Here is a 7044-nt window from a genome sequence, read left to right on the forward strand (position 1 = left end):
TTGTCTGTAAACAAAGACTGCCTACAGCATATTGATTTTTGCTTAACTTTCACAATTGAGAGGTAGAACTCTAATGCATCCATTTCTTGATTTTTTTTTTTTGCACCAAAAAGTGCTACAAGGAAATATAACTACCTGTACAATATAATATAATTGTACCTGTACAATTTAAACTAGACTTCCGTGCATAAATTCATTAATGTTGCTCTTCATTTGGTAACACTTGAAATCAGCAGAATTTTTAGTGGTAGAAGGAGAATGAAGATTCTTGTTCTGAGGGGAGGAAGAGCCCACAGCAAGCAGCAAATGACCAGCCCTTTCTGAAAGCAATTTTAGTCTCTGTGTGCATGATGTAACACCAAGATTGACACCTTTTCTTCTTAAAAATACACTTCCGTTTAAGTTACTTTATGCAAAGTGTCCCCACAGCCCCTGGATGGTAACAAGAGAGGAAAACACATAGCACCAAGTCATCAGCACTATAAATGGCAAATGCACAGGGGAAGAGAGGGGATAACAGAACACAGAACAGGTGGCAGGGGAAGAAAATCTCTAAGGGAACATCAACTGTCAGTGGAAAAACCCTCACAAGGCTTCTCCCACCAGTACTTTTGTTTTACATGTAATAAGAGAAACGCCAGCAAAGTAGAGGATATCAGTGAATGGACACCTAACATAGAGAGTGACAACAGTGAGCCTAAACAGTCAGGAGCTACATGATGAAGAGACAGAAAAGGGAAACAAGAAGGAAAGAGCCATCTGACAGAAGAAATACTGGAGTTAAGAGATAACAAGTTCAACATCACAGGAGATGATGCCCCTTTTTCAGGGGCAGGAGTTTGAGATCAAGGCACTGCCCTCACCTGTACAGTGCCCTGACATAAGAGAAGCTGATTGTCTCTGAGTGTCCTTCAGCAGTGAGGAAGTGGGAAACTGGAACAGGCTGAGGAAGAGTTCACCTGGCTTTGCCCAAAAATGTCTGCATCCAGAAGGCAAAGAAAGTGAGAATTTTCTTTCCTTTTAAGGAAGGACATAACTTTAAGCAAAACTTAAGAGTAAATACTTTGACAGGAAAGAGCCAAAGCCCTATAATTGGGAGGTTGGATTAACCACTCACAGAGGATTCTCTTAAATCCTTGTTATGTGATTCTTATCTCTGAGAGGATAGTAAATTTTTTTTTCTCAGAGTTTTTACCAACCTAAATAATCTTTAGTATTTAAAAATTGGGAAACTTGTCGTTCCTTCACCTTGGCTTTAAAGTAGGGACCACAAAAATACAGAACAGAGACCATTCATCCTAATCTTCACTCACAAGGAATCAAATAGCAAGAAAACACTATATCCCAAGCTTTATTCCTCAAGATTTCTATGGGAGGACTGCTCAGTTCCTCATTTCCTGCCAGCCCAAGGGAGCCAAGAGTTCCTCAAGGTTGGAGCTTGAGGTCCTCCTCAAGCTTACTCTGTGCAGAGAAACATTTGTGCCTGTGAAGTGTGTACCAGCAAGGTTCCCGCAGCTCTGTTTTACTGCTTCCTATTTCATGGTCTTCTATTTTTGTAATGCTGCCAATCCCAACTCATTGCAGACTATCCTCAGTGGATTTGCAGATTTATCTGGAGAAGCTTCTGGCTGCTCAGTGCACAAATCCTAAATCCTGACCTTGGGAATGCAAAAAAATCCAATGGTAGCTCTGTCAATATTTCAGGTCAATAACATAGCAGAGGCTGTGGTCTGTGCTGGAGAGCACAGCCATGGAGCAGTGAGCAAAGGCTCCCATGGCTGGGTTATTTTGGAGGGTCAGGATATGGTTAACTATTTCCAGATAAAGATCTGTAACCAGGTTAGTTGTGCACGCCAATGAGAAGAAGGAAGAGCAGCCTCCAAGATGTGAGAGCACTGTAGATCTTCCCCCAGCAAGGCAGCACTTCCCTCCAACAAGCTCAAGGCTTAAGATTCCTTACTTAGAGGCAAGTAAAACACAAGCACTGAAGAGATAGGCATGAAAGAAAGGAGAATGGAGGATTACATGGCTCTAGCAAAGCCATAGGGAACTCATCCACATGAAAGTGAAATGAACAATTCACCCAAAAAATGTGCTGTGGATATAGGGTCTTGTTGTCATCCCCTTCACTGGTAGCTATTGATTTTACAGTATTTGTGAGATTTATTCCCTTTTATTTTCACCAGGGGAAATTAGGCTGTCAGGATCTATTAACCCGAAGCAAGCCATTATCCCTCTCATGATTATCACCTTACGGGGCTGGCTGCAAAAGGCTCCCAGGCTCTGTGTGACAGGCTGCTGGCTCTTACACACCCCTCACAGCCACCCTGCCTGTCCCACTCAGGGTGCAGCTGCACCCAGCTGACCAGCCTGCAGAGGATGAAGCCAGAAACCTGTGCCTGAAGTGACACATATCCCCTTTCTCCACTGACACCCAAGGCCCTGCACTTGTGCCCTAATGTTCTGACAATCCCATTGAAAAGCATCCCTCTCTCATGTCCTTGTAGCAAACCAGGAGACTCCCAGGGTAGGCATGGACCAGAGTCAGGAGTGCATGCATGGCTCAAGACAACACTGACATTCACACTCAAATGTAATATAGGTTTCTCCATTTGCCTTTTTACAGTGTCTATATCTGGTCACTTCATGAGAAGGAAGCAGGATATCAAAAGAGATACTCTCAAAGCCATAGGGACATAAAGCATCCAAAAACAGAGAAACTAGTTGGCTAAACACCAGAATGGTGCTCTCACCAAATTTTGTTTGAGAAATGTGCAGATTGGTTAGTGGCAGTTTCTGAGGAGGCTGGGGACTCAAGTTAACCTCAGCTGAGGCACTGTTGTGGAGAACAGCCATCCTCAGGGGCTGTGTTAATTCTCCTACTAAAATCTCTGCTCTACACATTCAGTGTGGGGTTTTCAAAATCCCTTAAAATGGTCAAATAAAAATTAGTTGCCGTTGGATCCAGGCCCTGTGCTGTTCCCCAGTGGGGACTATTTCCATAACAGACTGCATCTCTCAAACTCCACCAGTCAGACACACTAAATGGGAGCTGTGAAGTACGGACCTGAAAATGGGATTCATGCCCTCTTGACTTCTAGAGCTGAGTGCATTTCCCCAGGCAACAAGGGCATTTTGACTGGTGGAATGGCAGGCACTATGGGACACAGTTTTCTTACCTTAAGTTTTTCCAGCCACATGAAAAACAGTCTGTGTTTTTAAAGCTCTTTTGAGGCCCACCCAGTTGACTGCAGAGTGAAGTTCACTCACATACAGTGCCTCATTTCTGAGATGCACACTTAAGCCCAGGAAAAACACTCCACAGTACAAGCTCAGTATGTGATTTTCAGCGCTAATAGTGTGGTAAAATCAAACCAAATTTCCTTTGGAAAAAAGGCACACATCATTCTTCAGTGAGGTGCATTACTGCCTTAAATCACAACTTTCAAACATCTGCCATTACTGCTGAAAAACAGCTTAAGAAAACCATCACTGCCTAAAAGACATACCCTCCTCTTTTACTTTTCTCAGGAATAAATACCTAACTATGCTCTTGTTTGAAAGGATGGAATAGGAAAGAAAAGAAAAAAATGAAAGAGCTTTATTTCAGACCAGAAAGCAAGTATGACAAATTTTTGCTAAATGCAGAATGCCTCCCAGGCTCGGTCTGAAAACAGGATTTCAAAATTTCAAGTACCTTGATAATCTTTAATCCAATACTAACTGCACCAGTCCTAGCTAAAAATTCTCTAGCATTTCTGTCACTTACAGCTCCCAGTGGATATGGGAAGAGTGAATGTGGGAAGTACATCAGGGAATAATGAATGTGGGAAGTACATCAAGGCAGATGTGTGTTGGTCATTGCTCTGCTAAGTGAAGAACAGCCAGCTTTCTCCTAACAGCTGGTTACCAGACCTGGCACTGCAAGTGAGAGTCCAGCTTGGGACTCAACCACTGCAGCCAGGCCATAGCTCCTTGGGAAAGGCTGAGCTGCACCATCTGGAGTTGGCTCATACCTTGCTGTGGGGGCATCTGCATTCCTCTGATATTCAGCCTCTCTCTGCAGAGACACACACACAAGAAGAAAAACAGAGACTGCACATCCTGTGCATGTGGTTTGAATTTTTCCCTCCTGACAGCAAATGGGGATCAGCCCTCCAAGTTCTGGCCAAAGGCAGGTATGTTGCCAAGCAAGCCACCAAGATAGTGTGTTTCCATACATGTGCTGATACCAAGAGGCAGGATTAAAAATAAACCCTGTTGAGCAAGCTCTGATCATTTATTTGAGGCTCTATGAGCTGTGAGCATTACAGCCATGCTCATGGATTGGAATATGACTGCTCCTGCAAAGAAAATGGTGTCCTGGAGTCACTTGTGATGAAACACTCCCAGAGCAGCCCTGATGGCACAGGGAGTGTGCAAAAGCCCAGCTGGGAACCTAAGGGCCAGCCTGCACCCCACAGCCACTTTGTCTTGGGGATGTTTGAGCTAGGCCTCATGTGTTGTGGAGCTTGTAACACCAAAGTGCTCTGGGGAGAAAGGAAAGGAGCAGTCTCTGACACACCATTCCTCATTTAATTCCCTCAGGAGTGGGATGGTGCCAGAGCTGGCCAGAGTAATTAAGCACACCATCTGGGCCTCCGAATCTCATGTACGAACAGACCAAGCCTGCATCTAGTTAACTCTTGTGCAACCAGTCACACACTGAGAGAAGTTACACACCAGGATGAACAAAAATTTGGAGTAGGCGCTAGGGGCACAGCTGTAGAGCCTTACACAGGTGCACTCGGCGCTGCCAGGCTGAATTAGACACTCTTCAATCCAGCCACGAGAAGGGGCAAATGATCCAAGGATGGACAGGGTGCCATCTGAAAATGATCGACAACAGCACTAAAAACAATGGTTGTGATCTTTCAGACTTGTCAGTGAAGGCAGTCAACCCTCTCCAGAGAGTGAAAATTAAAAAAACCAACGAAAGTGACCCCGTCGGCAAGAGCTGGGGGCTGGCCAGCTGCCAGTCACAGCTGCCTCTACTGAAGGATTTCCCAGGTTCAAATGTTGCAAGTCAGGAGAGGAGCCAGTGTCCAGATGGTGCACTGCAGATAGAAAGCAGCAGAAGTCCTTGCAAGAAAAACTGAGTAAAGGCAGCAAATGGGCCTCCTTGGACAGAGATCATCAGACAAAAAAAACCTTGGGGGCTTCTGAAGATGCTCTGAAAACTCTCACTGTATTTTGTTTCACTGTAGTCAGAGAAATAAAATTTGGTTTAATTATCTCAGGCAGAAATTAGGTTACTGCACATCATCTCTCAATTTATTTTATTCTACTGACTTCCAATCCTCAAATGTCCTAAAGGGACGAAGTTCAGGTAGCCACAGAAGGAGCAGCATATCATCACCCAACTAATTGAAGTGGTCATCAGGAAAACCTCAGCTAGAGAGAAGATCAGAGGTGCTGAAAGGTTTGTTTACTAAAACAAATACATTTGGTCACTGTGAGATTTTCCCACTGGCTGGACTCAAGAAAGTGGAGAAAGCAGTCAGAGATACTGTACATCTCAGATTGTGCAGAAATTCACAACTGAGGATATGACATTAAGAGACTATGGAAAGACTAGACAATAGACAGGTAACATTCAGGATCGATGAGAGAAAGTTCTGGCATAAAACTCTAGCAAGTCCAATCTGTGATGTGAGCTGGTCTTAAATGTGCAAATAGTACAGTTCATTCCAGCAGTAACAGGCCAACTCAGTTAAGAAAAACACCTGTTAAGCTCTGCCTGAACCAGAACAGTTTTAAGGCTTAAGGAACAACCCTTTGCTGCACCTTCAAAAATGCTTCACTGGAAAGCACATTGGCACTGCACAAAAACACAAGCATCCCTGTGGAAAATGAGACATGTGATGAGCACAAAGAGCTCTGAACCATCTGAGAAAGCCCACTGCCCTCTCCCTGCCTGCCTTCAGACATGCAGCAATGGACAGGCAGAGAAAAGCAAACCAACCAGTTCATAAACACACTCGTGACATCGCCAGGCTATGTCATACGACTTTCTGGCTGATCAAATGCTCCTCAGTCATTCTGGGAAAGGTTTTGTAATAAAATACAGGATTTATGTTCTGTTACCATACCATGTATTCAAGCAGCTTTGGAAGCCAGGGAGCAGCTTCCCCCAAGGATCTTCAGGAGCACAGCCTACATATGCAAAGGAAGGAGAGCAAGACCATCATCTTTCCTTCTTTTACTGGCAGGGCATGCAAAAAATGCATTCCTTTAAGCCATGGAGCTGCATCTTAACTCCTTTACAGTCCTGTTCTTTAATATGTGTTCTGCAGTCTTTGACATGCTTGAGTGCCTTGATGAAAGCAAAGAGCAAAGAAGGAAAACATGGATCTGTGAGCAAGGGGAACAATAAACGAGGTGCAGTGCAGACACTGCAAGGCAGAAGTACAGCCTGGTAAATAAAGGAAACAAGGGCAGAAATGTAACATTCTTCTCCATTTTGCTACTGGTTTCCGAAGTGGTTATGGAACATCCCATCCCCTTTTCACCTGTTAAAGAAGAACAATAATGCTAACTTACCACAGGGAAGAATAAAGACAAGCAATCTCATGTCTTTGGAGAGTGCTTTGAGAACTTGAAATGGAAGGTATTATAAAACATCATGCCATTGTTTTCCACAAAGGATGGTACAGATGAATTTGAATGGGAACAAGTATCCATGTACATCGTCTTTGTGTGGTACGACGTCCATAGAAGGCCAGGATTTGTTTAGATCTATGTTTTGTTTCAGTAACATGGGAAGGGAGATTTAGTGGTAGCACAGGAGAAACAAATGAAATCCCAAGGCCTTTCTTCATTGCTTTTCCTCTGAAAGTCCTATTTATTGCATTTTCCCTGCAGCAACACAACCACAGCAGCAGTAGCTATGACTGTTTCCATATACAAATCATATTAGATAGGATTTACAATATTAGCTGTCAAATAATATCCTTCCCTCTACCACCCACTCCTTAATATACAGCCAGCGATGTGAGAAAATGA

General features: G+C 43.8%; 1 protein-coding gene across 3 annotated transcripts in view; it reads right to left on the reverse strand.

Moving 5' to 3' along the window:
* TMEM178B (transmembrane protein 178B) overlaps positions 1-7044 on the reverse strand; it is a 226811-nt gene that overhangs the window by 111334 nt on the left and 108433 nt on the right. The window lies entirely within an intron of this gene.

Source organism: Cyanistes caeruleus, chromosome 4 (genome assembly GCF_971803275.1).
Source record: "Cyanistes caeruleus chromosome 4, bCyaCae1.hap1.1, whole genome shotgun sequence".
NCBI lineage: Eukaryota > Metazoa > Chordata > Aves > Passeriformes > Paridae > Cyanistes > Cyanistes caeruleus.